Source organism: Cupressus sempervirens, chromosome 10 (assembly GCF_028749045.1).
Source record: "Cupressus sempervirens isolate cs-2001-9-10 chromosome 10, ASM2874904v1, whole genome shotgun sequence".
Taxonomy (NCBI): Eukaryota; Viridiplantae; Streptophyta; class Pinopsida; order Cupressales; family Cupressaceae; genus Cupressus; species Cupressus sempervirens.
This window is the reverse complement of record NC_143127.1, coordinates 791092555-791120021: the sequence shown is the minus strand read 5'-3', so window position 1 is coordinate 791120021 and position 27467 is coordinate 791092555. Positions and strand designations below refer to the sequence as shown.

Here is a 27467-nt window from a genome sequence, read left to right as displayed (position 1 = left end):
AAATGGTTAAGATATGTTCGGAAAATTAACCTTTTAAAAGGTTAAGGTTAAGCTTCAAAGCCAATGCATAGCCAGCATGCCAACCTTTAATGTGAGATTTCTACTCCTAGCCGCGGCTTGTTGGAAGTGATCATAGACAAAGCACGTGATTCATGAATATGGTGTTTAATGATCATGAAGTTGGCAGTCCAAATGCTCAAAATCGAGAAGGACAGAGCGAAGACAATAACTTGATATTTGTTTTACAGAATGTTATTGAGCGGCCTACCAACTTGGAGCACCTTCTGGAGGCATCTGTGGAGAGAAAAAAGTCAAAGTTCATATAGCCTATTTAATTTATTTTGTCTTGCTATGTCCTTCGCAGTGGTATGGATAGCCTCTGCATTATGGATGTTTCTGAGCGACGTTAATTTGACAGACCTAAAAACCCTAAAATATGGATCTATACCTGCATCTTTAATGGCAATTTCTATGCCTGTGCTCAAGTTGTTACTTAAATTCTTTAAATTGAAGCCGGTGAGCCATTACTTGAGTCTTCGTTTCAGCACTGAGAATTCAGAGCAGTACAGCTAGCAACAGAAGGTTATTTCAGACATCAAATTTTTGAAGATCCAGCATTGGTTGTAGCTACTGCTGCTGAGCTGCATAGAAGGAGCATTGACCAAATGAAGATAAATAACCGCTTTCTTCAAGATATGCAAATATATGGAAATCTATCTCAGGTGCCAGTCCTTTATATTAAACGTCATTTAATACAGTCTCAGAGTTCTAGTTTGGATGAAGATGCTATTTCCTTGACCCTAAATGGTACTTTGGACAAAGTTGGAGATGTCATCATACTGAAAGAGGGAGTAGCAAGTTTTCCGCCAAAACTAGTGAATCTTAGTTTAGCTAGAAGGGCATTGAGGGTGGTTGTCTTCCTCCATGGATTTTAGGGTCATCATGTAGATTTACGATTAGTCTGGGATCAGTGGCTCTTGATTAATCCTGGTGCAAAGATTATCATGTAAAAAGCCAATGAAGATAGAACTACTGATGATTTCAGAGAGCTTGGGCGAAGGTTAGCACAAGAGTTTTCACATTTTCTAGACGAAAATTAGCATTAGCTTTGCGAAAGGACACTTATGGTAGTTTCAGCTCATATAGGTTAATTTTGTTGAGGTTAATTAACCTCACCCAAATCACGTATTTGGGAAGTAGTTATTAACCACGAAGAGGTGGTTATTAACCTCTATGTCTATATAAGGGCTCTTTTGGGCTTTGTGGGGGGGCGGGGGAGATTTTAGAATAAGGGAAAACTATGCTGAAATTTTGATCAGGGAACAAATTTTGGAAAGTATGTACGGCTTTTGTCTCTGAAATTGAAAATCTCTATTATGTTCTTGGTGCAAGAAAATGAAATGAGATACGCTTTTGATTTCTTGTTCTAAAATCTAGATTGTTGCAGCATAAAATTGTTAATTCTCTCTGTAGTGAACGTTTTCATGGTATTGTGTAAATGTTTATGAACTATGAATCGGCATTATGATAATAATTATCAAGCGTAGTTCTTGATTGTCTTTATTATCATTTTATGTTAACTCTAGAAAGCTGTGAAGTCATGGTTGCATTCGTCATCATGAGCTTTCTCATCTTTTAAAGTTTGATTTCATTTTTATTCGAAAAACTTCAAAATTTTATTATACAAGGGAGCTGCCCCTCTAAACGCAGAGGAAGGCCGCATACCAAGGGCCTATCCAACTGTTGTGAATGGTTTGCCACATACACTCTGTTGGGCTAATTTTTACAGTGAAAAATCTGTTTACAAATAGATTTTTGGCGACTCCGCTGGGGAGATTGAACGAGAAAAGATTGAGAGTCGCCTGTAATGAAGCACAATGGTGCTACCACATGAGAACATTTTTCCAGTTCTCCAACCAAACCTTGGCTTCCAAGACACCTAGTAGGATATTATTTCAGACTTGAACACTCTAGCCTGGAGGTGCAAACGAAGTGCACAACAATATCATCAAGTAAATCAAGTTCTTGATGAAGAAGAAGAGTTCGGGGAAATCTTGCGAAGAGCTGCTATTGGTCACAACGTTGTAATCGTTGAAAGAATAGTTGTTATCCCAAGAAGAAACAGGCAAAATCTTGGTCACATCCAAAACCAAGTGAACAATAATCAATAACATGGTTGATAAAAGGTACCTTCCCTGGAATGGAGGTTGGTGACTCTATTTTAAAGATTGATTATCAGCAACTCTATTTGAAGGCGGCAATTCAGAATCATGGTTTGGTACAAGGGAAAAGTTGAAAGTGACAGTGATAGCGATAGTGATGATGAATACTTTTCATATCCCAAGAAATAGATTTCAATGAGCCTCTACAAGTTGAATTTTTGAAGAATTTCTATGGCGGCAGGAGGTTAGATCCTAAAATGGTTCATCCCCTTTTACTTCAGGTTTTTCAAAAGATTGAAGAAGAGGATGGAAAGGATTATGGTTTTCTTTTTCATGATCAAGAATCCTTCTTGGAAAAAGATTTAGCATATAAAGATAAAGAAGGCCTTGCTGAAAAATGTGCTTCATCTAAATCAGCAATGAGGAATACTAAAAATGTCTCTCATGCACTTGTATCTCAGCCAAATCAGATTTTTATTGATCCTAAGCAGGCAAGCTTCTTGAAGAGTTTCTATGGTGGACGGAAACTAGATCCAGGAGAGACTCATCCATCTTTGCTCCAAACTTTGCAAAAGAAAGAAGAAGAAGATGGTAAAGATAATCAATTTTTCACTCACAGACCAAAATCATTTTTAGAAGGAAGTTTCACATGCGAGCATAAGGAAGAACTTGATAAGGAAAGTGATTCATGTCAATTGAAGATGGATGGTGGTGGTCAAAAAGGTGTCCCAATGCTTGCACCTATTGCTCATCAAAATCGTACTTCCATTGATCCCAATCAGGTTGAATTTTTAAAAAGCTTCTATGGCAATGCACACCTGGATCCTAACAAAGTACATCCTTCTTTACTTCAAACGGTGCGAGAACTTGAGAAAGAAGACCCATGCAAGAATTATTTTATTGGTAGCAAAATAGCTTTCGATCTGAATGTTAGAAAGGATTCATCTAAATCTTCATGCATCAAAGAAGACGGGGATCCTATGTGTAATGAAGGAGATGGTCGAGGAATAGATTTTATAGGAGAAGAAGGGCTTGCTAATGTATCAAGGCATGACTGTGAAGATTTTAAAATCTAGGAGAAATTATTCAATCATCTCAATCCTAATGAGAAAGAAAAAGAAATATCAAAATCTCGGGAAACTACACAACATATGATTGAAGATGAAGAAAATGTGGATCAAGTTGAATTTCATACTATTTTTATTCCTACTTGGTGCCTCGATGCTTCAGATGATGACTTCCTAGAAAATCTTCCCAATCATCCTTCCATGATCATTCAAGATGATGAATCTATTGACGATATCAATACTTTAGATGTTATAGCACAATTTGAAACTACTACCATTAACGGAGATAAAAGCACCAATGAACTTTTACAAATGTCTGCTTTCCTCGAGGAAATGGAAACCTTTACTTTTGATGACATCGATGAACTTGTGATTAAAAGATTGGTTGATGAAAAAGATGAAAATCAGCTTCTAGGAGAAGATGAACCATATAGCCTTAATTCTCTATCATGCATGCCAACTTTCGCATTTCATGAAAGATGTCTTGGACAAGAAATGATGATTCAAAAGGGAATAGATATCATTGAACGTATTGAAGATGAAAGCTATATGGATATGATGACAAGTTCCTCTAATTTAATGGAATTGAAATTAAAAACCTATGGATCATTCAAAGGTCAAAGAAATCCTCTTTTTGAGCCTTTTCATCAAATAGGAAATCCTATGCCAAAGAAATTCTATGAGAAGAATAACCATGATAAAAGAAGTAATGAGTTAGCAGAGGCTCTCATGGAAAAATCAGATGAAGGAAACTCTTATGATGTTTTTACCCCAAGCTTGTGCTCAAAATCCTTGGATGATAGTTTCCTCTATGAAGAAAATGTTTACTTTAATCCTTTAATCTTAGAGGAAGGCATTTTTACTAATGATTCTCAAGTTGGTATTCAAAGACAAGGTTCAATGGTTATAACTCCACAGGTTACTTCACTCCACAGATTGTATGAAGGCAATCCAATACGAAGTTTGGTATCATCTCGTCTTAACCATCAAAAGACCCTTCAGATGGAAAATTTTGATATTAATGGGATGAAAAATGAAGTTATGGCCCGCATTGTTGAAGACGGTATCCATGTAACTTTGAAGTGCCTAAAAATTCAAGATGATCTTTTGGAAGATAAAGAAGAAGAAATGGATCATGAGAAGATTCAATATAACATGGATGTGCATCCCAGTTGGAATAATTTTATAGAGGATTCAACCATGATCATGCCCATGGAAAGGCAAGAGTGTCTAGTGTTAAAAATGAGTTCAAGACTTCATGATGATCAGCCAGTAGAAATTCAACTAGATGAGCTTGCCACGTAGAGGAGAAGATCAGAGATGCATTTAGAAACTTGAGAATCTTATATTTCAACTCTTTTAAAATGAAGTTATCAATGCCATGCCACAAGAAGCAGAGTTGATTTTGAAGTCTGAGATTTTTGATGAAGCCTGGTTATTTGGATATGTTCTTTCATCCAGAGATGTGGTGCATGCTAGGAATCTCAGAGTAAGAATTCAAGGAGCACACTTATATTTGAACCCATGGAAACTTAAGAATTGTCACATGTTAGCATGCCATGGTATTTATTTTCCCCAGCCAGTGAATGGATTTGCATGATTATACCTTGAGTCACTGGAGGTAGGGAAACCTACCTTGTACATAGTCTAGATAAGAGTTTTTGTTGTGTTGTTTTGTGGCGTCTAGTCTTTCTTTCAGTTGTCTTGTTTTTGGTGTCAATTTTCCCCTTTGCAAAGTAGTTCATCAAGTGACTCTACAACCCAATGGATAAAGCATTGTTCTAGTTTTTCTGGATTCGAGCTTCGTCCTTGTCAGTCCTTGTCCCCAGTTAGAGCCAACTGTTGCTCAGTTATAAAATTGTTTCAGTTTCTGAGCTATGGTTATTTTTGAAATTTGCCTCATTTTAAGCTTTAAATTGTCTTTTCATCTCTGAGTTTTTGAAAGATCTTGTCCTTCAACATCTCCGACTCATTCTCATCTCCGCTCAGCACTTCAAATTTCCAAAATGACCAAATGAAGATAAATAACCGCTTTCTTCAAGATATGCAAATATATGGAAATCTATCTCAGGTGCCAGTCCTTTATATTGAACGTCATTTAATACAGTCTCAAAGTTCTAGTTTGGATGAAGATGCTATTTCCTTGACCGGACAAAGTTGGAGATGTCATCATACTGAAAGAGGGAGTAGCAAGTTTTCCGCCAAAATTGGTGAATCTTAGTTTAGCTAGAAGGGCATTGAGGGTGGTTGTCTTCCTCCATGGATTTCAGGGTCATCATGTAGATTTATGATTAGTCTGGGATCAGTAGCTCTTGATTAATCCTGGTGCAAAGATTATCATGTAAAAAGCCAATGAAGATAGAACTACTGATGATTTTAGAGAGCTTGGGCGAAGGTTAGCACAAGAGGTTTCACATTTTCTAGCGAAAAATTAGCATCAGCTTTGCGAAAGGACACTTATGGTAGTTTCAGCTCATATAGGTTATTTTTGTTGAGGTTAATTAACCTCACCCAAATCATGTATTTGGGAAGTAGTTATTAACCATGAAGAGGTGGTTATTAACCTCTGTGTCTATATAAGGGCTCTTTTGGGCTTTGTGGGGGGGGGGTGGGAACTTTTGGATTTTAGAATAAGGGAAAACTGTGCTGAAATTTTGATCAGGGAACAAATTTTGGAAAGTATGTACGGCTTTTGTCTCTGAAATTGAAAATCTCTATTATGTTCTTGGTGCAAGAAAATGAAATGAGATACGCTTTTGATTTCTTGTTCCAAAATCTAGATTGTTGCAGCATAAAACTGTTGATTCTCTCTGTAGTGAATGTTTTCATGGTATTGTGTAAATGTTTATGAATCATGAATTGGCATTATGATAATGATCATTTTCAAGCGTAGTTCTTGATTGTCTTTATTATCATTTTATGTTAACTCCAGAAAGCTGTGAAGTCGTGTGGTGCATTCGTCATCATGAGCTTTCTCATCTTTTAAAGTTTGATTTCATTTTTATTTGAAAAACTTCAAAATTTTATCATACAAGTGGGCTGCCCCTCTAAACGCAGAGGAAGGCTGCATACCAAGGGCCTATCCAACTGTTGTGAATGGTTTGCAACATACACTTCGTTGGGCTAATTTTTATAGTGACAAAACTATTTACCAACACACTTGTTATGAGTCATTAGCATCTAACATGGTGTTATGTTTATTGCAGGATGGAGAATGACCGTGGAAGCAGAGAAACTGATGAAGTCATGCAAATATATGCACAATTATATTGGTCATGAGAGCAACAGTGTCATTTTCAGGTGCTGAAGGTTTTTCTCGGGAGGATGTGGTGCTTCACACGACTTTTGAGTCGTTCTTTTTCCTTGGCATATGAGATGTACGGCATAGGTTTGGAGATATACACAACGAACACTCATGAAAAATCCAAGACCAGTGTGAAATACATTGGAACAAAGCTCCTATATAAGATAGTGCATGTGGGAGCAAAGAGGAAAAGTTTTGAGCATGAGATTTCCGACACCTTTGCATGTTGTCAAACATGGCTTTGAGTACTTCTTTTGAGACACGCGTGAGAAGTAAAATATAATATTCCTATCTTGGATATTGCCTGAAAGATTGTTTTACCAAATACTTCTATCTAAGAAGCTGTAGTTATTCAATTTCGAAAAGTTCAAGAATGTCTCAAAGCCATTATTTCATTTTGTAATTTATTAAGTATTTAATGTCATTATAGTCTCAACTGGTTCTGATTAGGTAGCGTGAAGAGGTGTGTCAATTCATTTCACATCTTTTCACCTCTATATAAATGGTATATGCAAAAAAGAAGACAATTTATATTTTTATACAAATATATATTCTCTTCCAAATTTTTACATATACCATACGAACATTTGGTATATTATTGTCTCATTGGTGAAGAGATGGATTTTTGAACTAAGCTCGTGAATTCCAAATTATTGAGTAATTATAATTGTATGCGATTCTGGACTCAAATTGCATTGGATGGATCATTCGTAAGGACTGTCTCAAGTGCAATTTTATTTCCGACATGATCAGTAAGAAATATTAATTTTATTTTATTTGCATGAAGCCTTAGAGTAAAAATATTATATAGGTTCGTCCTTTATAATTATTATTTTTAATTTTATAAATAATTTATATGATAGATAAGTGGACAGGGTCAATTATAGCATTTTAAAATTGAACATTATAGATATTGAAAAATATTTAATTGTTTCCGAATCTATGTCTGGTTTGTCTCCGAACCACAGGAGTTAAAATACATTCTAGACTATTTTAAAATTGCGTCTATATATTTGATTTGTTGCATCTTGATTACTAAATTGTTTATAATTGATGTGCGTAGAATTTTATAAAGTTGTACGTTTTAAACTTATAATACTGACTCTATCGCCCTTCAGCACTAGTCTTTATATTACTCTTGATTTGCAATTCATATGCTGGCAATTATTTCATATCTTTCCTTTGAAGAATTAATATATTCATTTGTCGCAATCATCTATAATAATTACTTTTATTTAAAACACTCATATATTCATTATTCTTAATTTGTAATTTGTAAGTCAAAAGCTTTCTATAATTCTTGCCATTTTGGAAGCTTTCATTGCATTCGTATTCTAACCAATCTTCTATAAGCATCCTGGGCTTAAGTGTTTTGTTCAGGATTAGGTACACCCGCCTTGGTTTGCAGAGCTAGAAGTGCAGGGGATTTGAATCGCATCAATCAATCCCGTCAAGTTGGCCATAACCAGTTGGATATCTCAACATTGAGTTGGCAAGGCTCGTAGGATTCCAATCTGCGGTTTTGGGAACCAACAGAATGAAAGGTGCATCTGCTTACATAGAAAACAACTCTTCTATATTTATTATGGTTGAATTGGCATTATTCCGTTGTTTTTTTTTTGATCGGTAATTTTTGTATATTTTATTAATAGTAATAAAGTAAGTACATTAAAATTAAAGCTTTTTACAAACCATGGTATACCATAAACCCTAACCTGCCTACCCCAAAACCACTATTGCAGCAGTCCATCAACCTTCTACCACCCTTACAATCATATGCCATTTGGCTTTACATTTCAAAAAAATTCTTTACGTAATCAAAAACCTCCTCCCTCAAAGACCAAACTAATAGATATCACCCAAGACTGACTTTACACAGTTTAACATCTTTATAGGCTAAACCCACCTAGACAAACACCTTCAAAAAATATTTACATTTGGATCCTTAATATTTTAAATTTACTTCCATATCGTTTCAGAATCTTCATGCACTAAATTCAATTAACCAGATAAAATATAAAGTGCTCTCTGTTTTCAAATATAGTATTTTTTTTGTGAGGGACTTCTCCTATGTCCTGTCTACTTATGTTCCCATGTGATTCCCTTACATTTAGGCATGTCTTTGACAATCCTCCTATCTTTGCATCCGCCAGTAAATTGACCCGCACAGGTCTATTGTAGGTTTGTTTGGAATTGAGGTGTCTCAAGGTTGGCAAATCCTGAGTTTTTTTGTTAACATTTTGTGTACTTCATATTATTTAATAATGTGCTGCACCAAAATGAGTCATGGGATTATGAGCTGGAATTATATGCCACATGTTGGTACTTTGCGAAGTGGTGTAAGATGTATTTGAAATGCCTATCTACAGCAGATTTGGGATGTCTATCTCTGTTGGATCATTTGACAACTAGTGATGGAATCTTATGACACATAAGAGCCAAGCAGAGGGAGGTTATTTTGGAATTTTCACCAAGTATGACAAAGATTTGTTATCTTCCATGAAGTATCTATTTTGAAATAGATAATAATGACAAGCTGGGCACCCATGTTGGGTAGATAATTTTAGTTAGTTATGACAACTGTAAGAGTAGAATAGAATATTTGATTTTTAGTAAATAATGGGAATCTTGAAGGTGGCATTGGAAAATAGGTCAACTTGACACCATTTTTATGTCACATAATATTGAAAATGATAAATGTTGTCAAACTTGTTCATTTGTATATAAATTAAGTACTTGAGGAGTTGTGAGTTGGATTTGTAGGCTTTGGAATGTTACTGAAATTACTCCTAAATCATATTCTTATGAAACTCTCACGAAGACTTTTTTAAGCGTTTTTGTTCTTCTTTAAGATTTGAATAATACAATAGGCAACTTTTGGAGTGCAGGTTTTTCTCCACATAAATTTTGGGGGTTATGTGTCAATTTTATTGATTTATATGTGTTTCTTCATTTATAATCCTTTAGATTAGATTTTAAAGTCTCTTTACCCTTATCTCAAGTTTAGCATAGGAAGCTAATTATTCCATCTCCACAAAGTCATATTCTGATGAAACTCTCATGAAGACTTGTTCCGTAAGTGCGTCTCATTCTTCTTTCAGTTTCAGATTTGAATAATGCAGTAGGCAAGTTTTGGCTTGTGGGTTTTTCCCCACATAAACTTTGGGGGTAATGTGTCAATTTTATTCATTTATATGTGTTTCTTTATTTATAATCCTTTAGATTAGATTTTAAAGTTTCTGTAACCTTTTCTGAAGATTAGCATAGGAAGATAATTATTACAACCCCCCTTGCTTCCCTACAAGTGGTATAATAGCCTAATCAGCTTTAGTTTCAGTTGGATTGTTGGGTTTTTGAGATAACCCAAATTTGAGTGGGAGCTTATGTATGCAAGTGCATTGCGATCTTATTGTAGGAAATATAGATGTCAAACATGTGAAGGAGGATTGAGTTTGAAAAGATATTTATTGCAAACTTTCAGCTATGGAAGATGAAAATGGAGAACTTATTAGTTGATCAAGATTCCTACGGTGCCATTGATGATCATGTTTACACACCTATAGATGCATCCACCACCATTTAGGATGATATATGAGCTGAATAGGGGCCTCATAGGATTAGGTGCTGCAGGTTCTGTTTTGATTAATCTACATGAAGAGCTTACTAGATAGAGAAACAAAGTTTTTGGTTAGCAAATTGTTCCTGTGGAAGAAATTTATACTCCTCAAGCATGGAGGTAGGTGGACAAATTGCAGACAATCAAAATACTTTCAATATGATAGTGGCTTTGCTGAATACTTATGGTAGATCGAATAAAGAGGCAAGAAGAATGAGACGCAACTTGAGAATTCAAGATCTAAGTCCAAGGGGAAGATCAAGGTCTTTACGAAATCCAAAGTGATATGTTGGGATTGTGGTAGACCTGTTCATTTTCGAAAAAGAATGTAAATAGCAGAAGAAAATTGAGGAAATTTGACTTTGATTTTGAAACCAAGAAGGAGAATGGTGATGCAAGTGTAGTGGTAGGTGGACAAAATGCAGACAATCAAAATACTTTCAATATGATAGTGGCTTTGTTAAATACTTATGGTAGATCGAATAAAGAGGCAAGAAGAATGAGAAGCAACTGGAAAATCCAACATCTAAGTCCAAGGGAAGATCAAGGTCTTTTCGGAATCCGAAGTGACATGTTGGGATTGTGGCAAACCTGCTCATTTTCGAAAAGAATGTAAATAGCAGAAGAAAATTGAGGAAATTTGACTTTGATTTTGAAACCAAAAGGGAGAATGGTGATGTAAGTCTAGTGCATAGTTTACTCAGTTGCATGTCTTCATATGACCTCTAATAGAGATTGGTTTTCTCAATGTGAAGAATTTGATGTAGATAATGTGTAGTTGGGTGATGATTCCTATTTGAAAAATGTTAGTTGTGGTGGAGTAAATATTTAATTTCTTGATTGTAGAGTTAAAAGAGCTGGTGGGGTTTTGCATATCCTTGGGATAACACAATCATTTATCCATGAGAAAATTATTAAATGCAAGTAATCAACTTGTCTTCTTAATGCAAGATGTGAAATTCTTAGATCTGCTATGGTGATTGTTAGAGGTGTCAAATCAGGCACTTCGTTTAAGCTTGATGCAATTCATGGTTTAGTGTAATACTACCTCTATGAAGATAGAGTTATTTCTCCTTTGTTGGATAGAAACTAAAAGACTGATATTCTCTTTAGTAGGTAGTGATAGTTTTTGAGTACTTCAGGGTGCTCTTCTAGAAATTTATAAGTTACGAACTGATAAGACATTGTCATGGCGCTAGAGATTAGGCTACTTTGGAGAGAGGAGTCTATGCACCATAAACATAAAAACCTTGTCGAAGATAGTTGTGATTGGAAACTTGAATTTGGTTTATGTGAATAGTATTTATATGACAAACAAAACTGCATTTAACTTTATTCACATTCCTGGAAGTCTTCTAGAGTTTTTTGGTCTTGTTGATGTTCCTTCAACTGAAAATTTGTTTACTATGTTTCACTTATTGATGATCTTAGTTACCAGTTCAAATGCGGTTACGAGAACCTGATACGTAGATGCATGATTTTTTTTTGGGTATTTGGATGCATTTGGGTACACCTATATATATGTTATGTTGGTTTATGGTGACTGATCAGACAATTATTGTACACTTCAATCAGCGTGGGATCGAGGCAGCAACTTGATTTTTTTTTGGGATTTAACTTATCAAGTGTTTTCAGATTTGCTTGTCAAGCATTTCCCTAGGTTGACTCGTCAAATGTTTTTAACTGTTTACTTGTTAACTGACATTGGTAAACTGTCTAAAGGGCTATATATTAGCAACAGTGTAATGTAAGATGTATCACACTGCAATTCGCTCTTTGCTGGATAATACTATATGTTTAGTGGGCGTGGCCCAAGATTAAGATTGGGTGAACCACGTTAAATCTTTGTCTTCTGTTCTACTTTTGTGTGCCTTACTCCTTTGCATATTGGCTATATTTGCATGAAACTGTTAGATTTATGTCTTCTAATCCTAACAATTGTTTTTAGAGCGAGGTTGTTTTAGTTATTCTTTTCAGGAAGGTCTGACAATTGAGTGGGAGTAATGGCTGACGAGGGTATGTTTAAGGTTAAAAAGTTTAACGGGCAAACCTTTCAGCTATAGGAAATGAAAATGGAGAACTATCTCTCTATTAGAAGGATTTATGGTGGCCACTGGGAGGAAAATCCAAAAAAGACCCAAATATGTCAAATGAGGTTTGGGATATTTTGGATAGAAAGACTCTTGGTAGTATTTGTTTATGTCTGGCACAATCGGTAACATTTAATATTACAAAAGAAAAGACAACTGAAGAGTTGGTGGAAAACCTAACTAAGTTGTTTGAAAAGCCTTCCACTTCGAATAAGGTGTTTCTCATGAAGCATTTATTCAATATTAATATGGTAGAAGGTTGGTTTGTTGTTGATCATTTAAATGAGTTTAACACAATTAATAGACAATTATCTTCTGTAAATGTCAGTTTTGATAAAGAGATTAGACCTCTTTTAATTCTATGTTCTTTGCCTTAAAGATGGAATGGCTTGGCAATGACTATTAGTAACTCTGATTTTGGTTCAAATACCCTAGAATTTAATGATGATGGTGATATTTTGAGTGAGGAAATTCGTAGGAAAAGTTCAGGTGGATCTACATTAGATAGTGTTGCAAAAAGTAGGGGCAGAGCAATGAAGAGAGGAAACAATTTTAGATATCATGGGAAATCACAAGGAAAATCAAAGGCCAAGAGGTCTCAATCCAGAGGACCCAGAGATTGTTGGTATTGTGGGAAACTAGGTCATAAGAAGGAAGATTGTTGGTCTCAGAAGAATGGTGGATGGAACAAACAAGAAGGAAATAAGGAGGCAAATATGGTAAGTAATAAATCTAAAGAGAATGCTTTGCTTCTTTCCTTAGAAAATGCAGATGATTCATGGGTTTTAGATTTAGGGGCTTCACTTCATGCTACACCTCGTAGAAATTATTTTTATCAATAATGCCCAAGGGGTTTTTGGGTTAGTTTATTTGGGAGATGATGAACTCCCTTAGATTTTGGAAAGAGAATAATTAAGATTAAGTTGCATAATACGAATCATTGGCTACTACAAGAGGTAAGGCATGTTCCAAGGCTGAGTAGGAATCTAATTTTAGTGTAGCAACTAGGGATGAGGGTTACTCAATTACTTTTAATGATAAAATTTGGAAGGTTTTAAAAGGTTCCTTTGTGGAGCAAAAGGTGTGAAAATAGGCATCTTATATGTCCTATTGTTCTTCTACTTTAATTGTTACAGAGAAAAGTCAATGTTTAGGAACAATTATTGCAGTTGAGTAGATGTGGACATCAAACAATCATTGTGGATTCTGAGACAACACTATGCCACAATAGGCTTGGTCACATGAGTGAAAAAGGTATGAAATTATTTCATTCAAATACTAGGTCTAAGATGAGTCAATATGAATTTTTGTGAATTTTGTGTGTATGGGAAGCAAAAGAGAGCTTTTTTGAAGAGGGAAGGAAAAGAAAAATGAGAAATTAAAGTTTGTGCATATGGACCTATGGGGATCATCTCAGGTGTCATAACTTGGTGGCTCTATGTATTATGTTACATTCAATGATGATGTAACTAGAAAAGTATGGATTTATTTTCTTAAACATAAATTTGACGCTCTCATGACTTTGATAAAATATTTGGTGTAGTAGTTTTTGGTAATTAGAGGAATCGGGCACGAGGGAGAGGGCTATGCAATTGGAAATCTGTAGAGCCTTCATTATTCTTCCCCGTCCAAGCTTTGATGACCTTAGCCTCGCCAGGGGCCAAGAAAGCTAACCATTTAAGGCATTTAATACCGGCTGCCTTCAATAAAAGCAATGTCAAGGAGAAGAACGGTGTTTCTAGATCTCATAACCAACATTCGTCCCATCTTCAAGCCCCTGATCATCATGGAGAGCAAGGGAAAGGTGCAAAAGAAATGGACAATGGTAATTAGAGGAATCAGGCATGAGGGAGAGGGCTCTGCAACTAGAAATCCATAGAGCCCTCATTATTCTTCCCCATGTAAGCTTGATGGCCTCGGCCTCGCTAGGGTTCAAGAAAGCTAACCATTGAAGGCATTTAATACTGGCTGCCTTCAATAAAAGCAATGTCAAGGAGAAGAACAATGTTCCTAGATCCCATAACCAACATTTGTCCCATCTTTGAGCCCCTGATCTTCACGGAGAGCAAGGGAAAGGTGCAGAAGAAATGGACAACGAAGGAGGCAGAGCTTCGTTTGAGCAAGCACTCCAAGGTATCCCTCTAGTCCCAGTCGGTGCCAAATTCGTCAAGAAACTCTCTTCCACCTCCGCAACCGTTCTTCTTGACTACCAAGGAGATGGAGGTAAGCATATTTCTTCAACTTGTTTTGTTGTTAAGCCTAATGACCAGATGGTAGTAGAGTTGGATAAAGAGAAGAATGGGTTAAAGAACATAGCTATTTTTTTTGCTGCTTTGGATCGTCTTAAATTGCCTTCAAGGAATTATCTCAATGTCTGGTTTCATAGGCTCTAGGGCCACAAACTAGGGCATTATTTTTCTTTTTGTCATATGGTTCCGAAAGGGTTATTCATTGTTTATTTTTAGTAACCCTGAGTCCCAAAAAGCGATTGTTAATATACAATTCTGGAAGGTGGGCAATGTAGAATTTAGGGCTTTGCCTTGCTCTATGGATTCAATAAATGATGAAGTTTTGGCCCTAGCTAGCTCTAGATGGGTAACTGTTAGCAACCTTCCCCCTTTCGTCTAGAATTTCATTCCCCAACTGATTGAGCCAGTTGGGAAAGTTCTTAAAATCAATCACTTTAACACTCTAATCCCCAATGCTGATATTAGGATCCTTATCTCCATTTTCCTGGGTGTTGATGCCCTTAAGAAAATTTATCTAGATGTGGCTCCGTCACCAATGTGGTGTCGTGTTGTATATATGGGTGGCTAAATGCTTGTTACCTTTGTAGAAGAGAAGGGCATAAGAGAAAGGATTGTCCTTTAGCTGTTAAAAGGAATCTTAATCGTGCTTCCTTGCATACTCTCGTACTGCCTCCTAAACTCAAATTAGTTATTTCCTCGGCTAAAAAAGACTGTGCAAATTTCCCTAGACCTGCAGGCATCTCAATGGATGGAGGACTCTGATAAACTTATGGCTTCTCTAGAGGTTTTTAAAGACCAATTTGGTCAGAATTTAGGAAACCCTATTGCTCAGAAAACTCAGGAGTCTCTAGAAAAATTGAAATCCCTTCCGCAAGCCCAAAGTTTGGATTTTGGGTTTGATCCTAAGACTAGGGGTGGTAATGTTAGGAGGTTAAATGCCCAATAATTGGCATTGAGGTCGCTAAAGGATAAGGCTAAAAATGCTGTCAAAGACAAGACCTCCTTGGTAGTCAAATTCTTCCCCACCTTGATCAGGAGCAGAGATGAGGTTGGCCCCCCTTTGACAATTACCCCTTGCTTTGAAGCTGGCTTTGATAAACCAAATTGCCTTGCTGAGGATACTCCTATCATTCACAATTTGGATTGCTTGAATGAAGAAGAAAGACTACATGACTACTCCCTTATTGTTATCCCAACTATTTCTAATAATCCAACTATGGAGAGGGAAGGGGTTCCTTCAGCTAGTCTTGAGCTTAATGTACCCGACTTCAGATTGAAGATACTAGAGGATAATTGTAATTCAGAGGAGGTACAACTTGATGCTGCTCCTAAGATCGGAGATGGGGAATGTTCCAAGATGGATAGTATTATCGAGGAGGAAGTTTTTGTCTTCAACGTAGAAAAAAGCAAAGAAAGAAGGATTTGTAATAGAAGTGTTTTAGAGAATGGAGAAGCTGTTAAAAAGAAAAGGGGTAGACCACCTAATACTAATTGTAATACCAAAGCTTTCAAGAAGGCCAGATCCAAAATGCTTGAATGCTTTGAGGGGTTTTAGACCCCAATGGACACTGATAAATGCTCTTTGTTATGGATAAGCTGAAATTAGCTTCTTGGAATGTTAGAGGCTTGAAAACTTCAGATAGAAAGTACATTGTCAAGAGATTCTTAAGGTGGATCAATAGCATAGATATCCTGCTATTACAAGAACTCAAGGTTGTTGGTTTAACCCTGGAAATTGCTCTGAAATGTATCTGGAAGGACGCTGCATCCTTCTATAACAAATACTTTAAGGGAAAGGGGGGAACAACCATCCTGGTGGGACCTAGTTGGAGGAACAATATCACTAAATGGGGCAATTCACCTTGCAGCATAGCCTCTTGGGTATCCTTTAAAGCTGATAACTATGAGTTTGGCATATGGTCTATTTATGCCCCTAATGAGCATCTAGATAGAATCAAGCTATGGCAGTGGATGACAGATTACCTAATATCCCTTAGGTTATAGTAGGAGAATTTAACATGATAGAGAGACCGTAGGATAAATTTGGTGGATTAAAGTTTGAATGGAAAGGAAATGACCACTTATATTGGTCTAGAATGTTGAGCAAGCTCAACATCATTGATCCCCTTGCTCATTTGAAACATCAATCCCTAGGAGTATGGTACACTTGGTCAAACTCTTAGAGAGGGGATACGAGAATCTACTCAAGTCTAGACAGAGTGTACTATGATAAAAACTTATTTAGTTGCTTCAAGCTTGCTGATAACAACCCTGTCCAAGTTTTGCCCTATTCACTCTCTAATCATCATCCTATTGTGATTGAAATTCTTAAAACTGGCTCTTCTCTACCCAAGAACAACAATGTGCAGTCCTTTGCTCTCAACTCTTCCTTGTTGAATGATCAAGATGTCCTGGCAACTTTTAAAATTATACAATGGTATAATGATAAAATTTGTAAGCACAAAAACCCCATCAATAGATGGAGCCAGACTGTTAAATCCTGGCAAACATTATTCAAGACGGTGGGTAAGAAAAAAGCCAAGGATGGCACAGCTTTGGAACTCTCCTTGGTTGATTCTCCACAAGTAGCTGAAGCCTCTCTCCAAAAGCACCTTGCGAATCCCCAATCTCTCGAATTGGTCACCAAGACTAAGCACAAGTTGAGGAAACTGTAGTCTAAAAGGATTCAGAGGGCCAATATTTGGTCCATGGCTAATTGGTCGGATATGGGTGACAGAGGTTTGAAGTTTTTCTTTAAGGTATTGAAAGTTAAGGAAGCCAAAGATAAGATTGAGTGTGTATGGGAAAATGGGTCATATTACACGGATGCTAAAGGCATCCTTGGTGCTTTTACTTGGTTCTATAAGATCTTGTTCTCCTTTGAAGATAAAGGGATGGACATGGAGACTACTCGGAGCAAGGTTAAAGGTATTATCCCCAAGAAGGTTTCAGATGTAGACTCAGAGTTGCTGAATGTTCTTATTTCTCTCATGGAGGTTAAAGAAACCATCCCCACCTTGAGTAAAGAGAAAGCTCCTGGGCTAGATGGGATCATAGTTGAATTTTTCAAAGTTAATTTAGATTGGGTTAGCCCCATCTTGGTAGAATTGTACCTATTTGCACTCAAGGAGGGCTCTTTGGGACCATCAATTCAGGTCTCATCAAACTTATATATAAGGGCCCATTGGTTGCAGGCGTAGGAATAGAGAATTAGAATGGAAATTTTGAATAGGAATAGAAATGAAGAATGGGAATGGAAATGACCAATCCCATTCTTGTTTGGTGCCGCTGTTAAAAGACCAATCCCATTCTTGTTTGGAAAAGACCCAACAAGTCCATCTGAACCCAATTTCAACACTAATTCCGTTTCGTCCGCGTCATCCGAGAGATCTAGTGGCAGTGCTTTACCTGTTCAAAGTGTCTCATTGAAATGCTTTATCGGCTGCAAGGCATTTACATCCTCTTTGTGTCGATTTCATTGAAGCCGTCGTAGCCAAACTCAGTGTTGTCTTTGATCTATGCAAATAATCTTACAACCGGAAATCATTAACGAAAAACCAAAAACTATTGACCAGTACCAGTGGGAAATTATTACTGAGTAGTAGAGAAATGGCGGACAGAGACCCTGGACCGGACGGAATCATAAAATTTGATTAAGTGAGAATGAGAATAGGAAGGGGCATTCCAATTACAAGTATTTTTGGGATTTGATAAAAGCTCATTTTGGGCTATAATGGGAATACGTAATCCTATTCTCTGTTCCAATTCTGCCAACCAAACAAAGAATTAAAAACGTATTCTAATTTTCAAAACCTACTCCTGTGGTATTCTAGCAACCAAACGGGCCCTAAAGGAGTTGACAAAACCTTGATAAAGAATTGGAGACCCATCACACTCTTGAATGTAGTTTATAAAATTTTGGCTAAGATATTGGCTTCTAGATAAGTCATCATCCTCCCCAAGATCATAAGCAAGACACAGATAGGCTTTGTCAAGGGTAGATATATATTGGAGAATCTCATCACATGTTGGGAAACTATGGACTGGGCCAGATTTTCGGTACAAGATATTGGGATGATGTTGATAGACTATGAGAAAACCTACGAGAGGGTGGAATGGAGATTCATCTTTATGATGCTGGAAGCATTAGGCTTTCCAGTAACATATATTAATATGGTGAGAATTCTATTGAAAGATGCAAATGTGTCAATTGAAGTGAATGGTATGAGATCAGAACACTTTGACTTGACAAGGTCCATTAGGTAGGGATGCCCCCTTGGCCTTGCACTGTTTGTAATTGCGGCAGAAGCCTTGCACTACCTGCCAAGGGATGTTTCTATATCTCCTAAGGTTTTAGGCTGTCTCCTACCGAATGATAGTGAGATAACAAATATCCAATTTGCAGATGACACAACAATTTTATTCAAACTTGATGAGATTAATATGAAGCATTTGATGGCTAAATTGGATTTATTTTGTACAGTATCAGGAAGCAAGATATCAATTTCTAAATCCATACTTTTGGGATGGGACCTTAGTCCTCTTGCATGGTGCAATAAATATGGTATAAGCTGGGGAGGCTCTAAACAGGTAGTTAAATACCTTGGAATACCCTTTGCCATCAACCCCAGTATTAACGAGATGTGGATTTGGGTCAAAGAGAAAATCAGTGGCAAACTTCACAAATGGAACACATTTTATCTTTGGCAGGTAGAGTTCAGGTTTGAGAAGATCATTTCCTCTTATTCTGTTTATTTCTCATTAGCATGGCTCTTTAATGTTAATCAATTTGAATATCTTCAAAAAATTATTCGGGACTTTTTGTGGTCTGATGGGAACGGTAATGGTAAGACGCACGCGGTCATATGGGACTGGTGCACAAAAAGCAAGGATTTAGGGGGTCTTGGACTGAAAGATTTGAGAATTCAAGGGGTGGCACTAGCTGTGCAATGGATTGCTAAAGCTACACAAGGAGATGAACCCTGGAAAATACCTATCAGACACAATTTGACTAGAGGCTTTCCATGTGGAGCAAAGTTCTGGAATAATCTGAATATTTTAAATTTTCTAGCTCTTGAATGTAAAACAACGGTGGGAGGATCTAATGTCTTTAAGGCAATCTGGAAAAGTTGGGGTAAAGTGAGACCCCTAGGGGACTATTTCGAGAACAGAGGAAGGTAATAAATGGTGTGGCAACAACTCTATTTGGTGGATTCTGAAAAGTAACTCTGGGCCTCTAGCCCTGGTGCAGGGATGCTCAACCAAGAATTCTCACCCATCTTTGGGCTAGACCTATAGAACCCAAAATTGTTTGCTTTCTTTGGAGAACATTGCTGCATAAGTTGTCATTCACTAAGCTAGGAGGGGGTCCTAATATGTGTGCTGTTTGTGATCACCTTGAATCTATTACTCATGTTTTCTTCCAATGCCCTTTTGCTTAGGATATCTGGCATATGTTTGGTTTTGTATTTGATCAAAATGTCTTTATTGAGAACATTATATTTGGTAAAATTTGTTGTGGCAGCAATTATCTTAATGTGTTCTGGTCTATCTTTTCTTCATTTATACTCCGGTATCTATGGAAATTTAGGAACAATAACGTATTGCAGTGTAAAGAAATAATTCTTATCGAGTCTCTAAGGAGACTTAAAAGGGTTGACATTGTTGTGCAGGTAACTACCATCTTCAAGATGAAGGAGGAGCAATTCCGGAAATTCATGCAGGAAGATAAAGGTCTGCTAACTAAAAAGGACCGTAAAGTATGGCTTCACTACTATGAAGGAGAAAGATAGGAGCACTATGGAGGACAAGTTCAATGTATCTTTGTTGCAGCTAGTGCATCAGATCCACAGGGATGGCAACTGGAGGGCACAAGCATCAGGAAGAGAGGGACCAACAATGACATTTATGCCTTCTCCTGTGAGGTTCACTACCTCAGAGTCTAGTGGTGAAGAGGAAGAGTAATCTATATGGTGTAATGTCATATCAGCTTGTAGTCTTGTAAACACTCCGTATCAGCCCATGGGCTGTGGCTTTGCTATTTTGTTTAGTTAGCTAGATCTGCTACTTGGAACTTCCATGTAATCTCTTTTTGTCTCCTTGATATGCAATACTATAAACATAAATTCAATGTATTTGAAACTTCTGAAAAGTAGAAAAGCATGGTTGAGAATGAGACTGGTAAAAGACTAAAATGTCTCAAATCTGATAATGGTGGTGAGTATTGTAGCAAAGAGTTTGAAGATTATTATTCTTCTAACTATATTTGTAGGTAGAAAACTGATCTAAAGACTCCACAAGAAAATGGAGTGGCAGATTGCATGAATATGACGTAGTAGAGTGTGCAAGGAGTAAATGGTTGCATCTTGGGCTTCCCTTTAACATTTGGGTAGAGTCTGTGAACACTGTTGTTTATATATTTAATAGAAGTCCCTTAACTCCTTTGGGTTGTGGTATTCTAGAGGAAGCATATACAAGTAAGAAGGTGAATTATTTCTTTCTCAAAACCTTTAGGTGTAAAGCATTTGCACATGTAAATTTTGAAAATAGAACTAAGCTAGAAGTATAATCAAAGAAACTTATATTTATTGGATATGATATTGATGAATTTGGCTATAGACTACGAGATTTGAAAATCATAAAATTGTAAGAAGTAGAGTTGTCATATTCAATGCAAAAGTATTGTAGAAAGAATTGTTGCAACAACATGAGAAGAAAGAAAATGATTATGTAGTACTGGATGGTACTCCAAAAGATGATGTTTCAATGGGTTCCTATGCTCTGCAACAATAGCAACAAGAAATACTATAAACTCTGATGAATGTTATTAAACAATCAACAAGGCTAAGTAGACCTATTGAAAGGTTCCCTCTTTTATTCTATTTTATTAACAGATGGTGGTCAACCAGAGGGATATGATGAAGCTATGCAGGTATATAGAAAAGTTTAGTTGGAGCTTGTAATGACTAAAGAAATGGACTCCTTGTTGAAAAATCAATTTTGGGCTTTATGTAAGTTACTTGCAGGTAAAGGGCTTTACAAAATAAATGGGTTTATAAGTTAAAAGTAGTGGAACCTGGTTAGTTTTTTGAAGGGATTTGTTCAAGAAAAAGCATTCACTTTGATGAGATTTTTTCTCCAATTGTTAAAATGACTTCTATTCATGCTGATTTAAGTATTGTGGCTATTGAAGTTTGCATTTGGAACAACTTGATGTTAAAACAACTTCTCTTCATAGTGATTTGGAAGAAGGAATATATATGGAACAAACACAGGGATTTGAGGTTAAAGGAAGTAGAATTTAGTGTGCAAATTGAAGAATAATTTATATGGCTTGAAGCAAACACCTCGACAATGGTATATTAAATTTGATAGCTTTATGACTAAGCATAGCTACAACCGGTGTCATTCAGACCATTGTATTTATTTTTAGAGGTTAGATGATAACAACTACATTATTTTATGTTGATATGTTGATGATATCCTTGTAGCAGGATCTAACTAAGATTACATTAGGGGCTGAAACAATAGTTAGCACATTCTTTTGCTATGAAGGATTTGGGGGCAGCTAAACAAATCCTTGGTATGCAAATTTGTAAAAATAGGAAGAACAAAAAATTGACTCTATCTCAGGTTGATTATGTTGAAAATGTGTTGCAGAGATTCCATATGGAGAATGCAAAAGGTATTAGCATACCTATGACTAGTCATTTGAAATTGACTAAGGAGATTTGTCCAAAGACACACGAGGAGTAAGATAAAATGTCAAAGGTACCTTATACTTCAGTTGTAGGTAGTTTAATGTATGCCGTGGTATGCACTAGACCAAATATCTCGCATGTTGTAATAGTCATTAGCAGGTTACGAGTCATCTTGAAATTGAACATTGGAATGTAGTAAATGGATTCTCATATATTTGAGTAGTACATTGAGCAAATGTTTACATTATTGGAGGCTCTAATACAGATTTATACGGCTATGTTGACTCATAGTTGGTAGGGGATTTAGATACCTGACGAAGTACTAAAACATATATCTTTATTGGTTGTAGGGCAACAGTGAGGGCAACAGTGAGTTAGATTTCTTCATTGCAAAAGGTGAATGCTCTATTCACTACAAAGGGAGAGTGTTGTTACATGGACAACTAAGGAGATGATATGGATGCTCTTGGTCATGGAAGAGTTGGGACATGCATAATAAATTTTATCTGTTTACAGACAACTAGAGTGCCATTTATCTTGCAAAGAATTGTACCTTACATTCAAAGGCTAAACATTTATAGTTGAGATATTACTTCATTCTGCTAGTTTTGGAAGATGGACAACCAAAGATGGAAAAGATACATACAGATGAGAATCCAACAGATATATTCACAAAGGCAGTGACAACAGAGAAGTTGAAATCCTCTTCAACTTCAGCCAGACTTGAAGACTTAAAACAATAAAAAGAATGATAGAATATAGGCTGTGTCAATCAAGTGGGAGCTGTAAGGGTAGTAGTGTTGTTATAGGATCAGTCTCTAAGCGGGAAGTGGTTTAGTGTGGAGCTTGATTAGTTCTCAAGTAGGAGATTGTTGGTTTATGGTGACTGATTAGACAAGTGTTGTACATTCATTATGTAATGCCCCACCCGGAGATCCTTGGAACAAGGATCAAAATAAGCCAAGGTAAATTTTTTTTAAACACAAGTATGAAAGTACAAGACAACCATTATATGTGGATCATAAAGATTGCAATAGAAGACTAACCAATAACCAAACACCAAAGATCTCCAAGTGTCACTACTGACAAAAACAAAAACAAGAAAGAATAAGAGATCAACCAAGCTGAAAGAGAAATGTTGACTCTTGAAAATTGGCTAAGTTTGAAATTCTTGAAATTTTCTAGAATCTTTATCTTAGCTCGTAGAGGTCTGGAACCTATTTCAAAAGACTTGTTGCATATATTAAAATATATCTTAAGTACAACTTATATTTAAACGATATAGTTTAAACCCCTTAGGAAATCTGTTTTGAACTAGGAAGGTGTAAAACTAAAAAGGGTATCCAAAACCAACTTTCGAACTTTTCTCCGACAAGCCTAGACAACCTCTGTTTTTCGCGCGAGACCATAGAGCGCCAGATTCTCGCGCGAAAATGTGCTCAAATGCATGAGGAAGTGTTTGGCCGTACAACCAAGTCACCCCAAAACTGGTGTAGGGTTTTGTGCGAGAAAGTGCAAGCCATGCAAAGAAACCCAACATGTCATGTGAAGACTTGCAATCTCGCACAAGAAAGTGCAATTTCTCACGAGAATCCAAGTCAGCACGCCAAAAAAAGAAAACAAAAATAGAGAAGGAAACTAAGAAAACTAAGTAACGAAGTTCCTCCACACTGGGAAGTATCGGATCCACATTTCAAGGCAAGAACATTCAAACCATATCTTAAAGACGGAAAGCTGGAAATAACATCTAACCATCTAAATATACAGCGAAGGAAAAGAACAGAAGGGAAACATCGTAGACTACTGAAAGCAACATTGCAGCAAACGGAAATAACATTGCAATGAATAGAATTAACATTGCAATGAGTAGTACAAACAAAGTACGCGAATCCTCCCAATCGTCAATAGCATCATAAGACCATCGTGGGCCCTAGCCATCCCCCGCGTGTAACATCCCAAGCCACCGATCAAATCGTCGATACTATCGTAATAGGGATGTCACTACTAACACGTCACAACAAGCATAAGGAAATCTAACATGCTAGAAATAAAGCATAAGATAATCCTACAAGTAGATAACATCACCTATCACATGCTAATTATCATAATAAGGAAATGTGTCAAATATAGCATCATCTAAACATGATATACAAGCATCCCAAAGAAAGCATAAATCACAAGAAAGCATACTCTAGAACTCAAAGTACCAAGTGAAAACATCTAGCAATGGTCACACTAGAGCAATAGACCGTCTCTGTACACTAGTCCCTAGCAGTGGTATAGGTAGCTACACCTTCCAGCCACATGGCACCTGTAGGTCCACACCCACCATGCTAATGGAGATAATGATCCAACTACAAACACACGCAAAACAAACATCCATGGCTAACACACATACCAGATAGTATGATGACTAAATCCAAGACATAGACAATGCATAAACTACAGGTCCTGGTCAGACAACTCGATGGGCTACTAAGTAGGGGCTGACATCATGGAGAGTCGCTTGGCATTGACAAGCCCAAGCTCGGATCGTGCGGATACAACTCCCTCAACGAAAGGCTCAAGCGCAAAACATTTTTCATTATCTTAAGTTTTATTATCACCTAGTGTTTTATTTAGTTATCACTTATATAAAGCTCCCTCTACCAACCCATGGCGCCATGATCGCTAGGTTGTGAGATAGAAGCCCCCTCCATATGCTACCCTACCCTACCCATGCTCATCCAACGAGTGCCCGTAGGCATGCGAATTCCCAACCCAACCCCAATGATCATAACTTCCAGAAGTACCACGGAAGATCGGGCCCTACAGGTCACTCGACAAATGTACATGCACGTACTTGTGTGTGGCGCACCACCATCACGAAGATCATAACACAAGGAATGGATGAGAACCCAAGCAGAAAGTCACTCAACTAAAAATAGACTTGGTAGGACGAACGCAACATGCATCCCAATGCAACATAAAAATGCAATAAAGGTTCAACCGGCATCCAACGGATAATCTAGGTCCACGACCCAACTCATGCCAAGAAAACTTGAGAAAACAGGGCGACACGTAAAACAAGGTAAAAATCCCAAAAATTGGAAAAAAATTATGAAATTAAAACCCATTTGGCCTTTGGGTGTAAAAACCTCGAAAATCCAAAAATAAATGAGTTTGGATGCCGTACGCAAAAACGGCCAACATAACGGCTCAAAACCCCAAACCCTCATCCCAAAAATAGGAAAAGCGTTCATACCTGACCAACCAGACAGAACTAGCAAACAAAAACGGAGGGGAACACTAGTTCTCAGCCTCCTAACATACTGCTACAAGAAACAAAAGCTGAAATGGAGCAAAAACAATAAAAGGGGAAGGCCCTACCTGACAGAAAAAGGGCAGAAACCAAAACTTGCAGAATAAAATAAATATCCTGTCAAAACTGATGAAAGTGACGGCAAAGCAAGAACTCCTTGAGCTGGATCCAACGAGACCGACCTCGCGAAAAACCCACGCTCACAGCTCCCAAAACGAACAGAATTCGAATCCTTCAAAAGAGGATTCTCAAAAATGCTCTCAAATTTTCTATTTCAAAAAGTGAAGTGAATAATAAAATCACTTTTTTAATACTTATTCACTTTTTTGAGTGAATAGTCGGTTACGAAAAATAGCTAACTAGAGTAGCTAGACTTCGAATTGACCCAAACGAAAATAGGTTATTCTTCGTAACGAGAATTCATCTAAGACAAAGCTGCCAGAAATTAAATCCGAAAAGATTTAAAACTCCAAAGCCCAAAATCACAGAAATTCACTTAACACTTTCGCGACAGAGCGAACCTCTAAATGCATAGACATGCTACTGGCCTAATCACATAATGCAGATGAGTTCGGATTAACTAATCACCGAAAGGTTTTAATTTAAACAATTAAAATAAGGATACGTCGAGCATAGAGGGACGAAATTGGTAAAATATGAATAGCTGAACACTAACTCCATGTGCCACTGCCAGGGATATAAATCCTGCACACTAAAACACACGATCAAGTGCAATTGCATATAATATAATAGCCGAAGCAATTAACTCATTAAATAACTAATTAATCCATTTACACCACTCACGTTCGCATAAAGCTTAAAGAACAAGAATAAAGTAAATAACCATAGCATAGAATTCATCTCATAACATAATCAACAAATATGCCTAGTAAACTATATAACCAGATATCATCATTGATCTACTGTCATCTCAAAATAGCATCAACATGCAAATATGATAAATTGAACAACATAGCAGTATAGCATCTATGGTACTGAATCAAAGTATAACATCCGAACCTTAGGTCATCTCAAAATACAAATAATAATAAGAGTATCAAGTATGTCTCAAATCAAAATAGGCAAGGTAAAGACTGCAAACATGAGAGGCACTACACATTATGTAGTGTCGAGATTTAGGGCATTAATCCGATTATTTATTTTTTGGGTGAACTCGTCCAATGTGTTGGTTCCAAAAACCACAAATTGGAGTCCTACGAGCCTTGCTTGCTCGATGTTGGGATATCCAACCGGTTAAGGCCAACTTGACGGGATTGATCAATGCGATCCAAATCCCCTACACTTCGAGTTCTGCAAAATTGAGGCGGGTGTACCTAATCCTGGACAACAACCTTAAATCCAAGATGCTTAAAGCAGATTGTTTAGAACACGAATGTATTAAAAGTTTTCAAAATGGTAAGATTTATCGAAAACTTTAAACTTGAAAATTATGAATTAATAAATAAATTTGATAATGTTTAAATAAAGAATGAATGCAACAAATGAATATATTAATTCCTCAATGGAAAGAAATAAAACAATTGCCAGCATATGAATTATGAATTAAGAGCAATATAAAGACCACTACTTAATTAAATGGGCAATCAAAGTCAAATATTATAAGTTGAAATGTACAACTTTATAAAGTTCAATATATTTAAAGTATAAACAAATTTAACAATTCAGAAGTGATAGGTCAATTATATGGACGCAATTTTAAACTAGTCTAGTATGCACTTTAACTCCTGTGATATGGAGACAAACTTGGCATAAATATGGAAATAATTAAATATTTCACAATATCTATATTTATCAAATTTAAAATGCAATAATGACCCAGTCCACTTCTCCAAATATTAAAATATTTATAGATATTAATAAAAAAACATTTATAAAGGACACAACTTAATAATAAATTAAAACTCCAAAATTTATAATAAATAACTTGTTGAAAATAATCAAGACTGGCTAGGTTATT

The 27467-nt window shown here is 36.6% G+C and overlaps 1 protein-coding gene across 2 annotated transcripts in view; it reads left to right on the top strand.

The window, feature by feature from the left end:
- Positions 1 to 20660, top strand: part of LOC149536281 (F-box/kelch-repeat protein SKIP6-like) — a 31516-nt gene extending 10856 nt beyond the window's left edge. Inside the window, exons 2-3 of one of the 2 annotated variants that reach the window (XM_089804306.1) lie at positions 7902 to 8077; positions 20161 to 20660. The gene's annotated coding sequence lies outside the window, so the exon portion shown is untranslated. The remainder of the gene's footprint in view (positions 1 to 7901; positions 8078 to 20160) is intronic. The other variant, XM_089804305.1, reaches the window with a different exon arrangement.
- The last annotated feature ends 6807 nt before the right edge of the window (positions 20661 to 27467 follow it).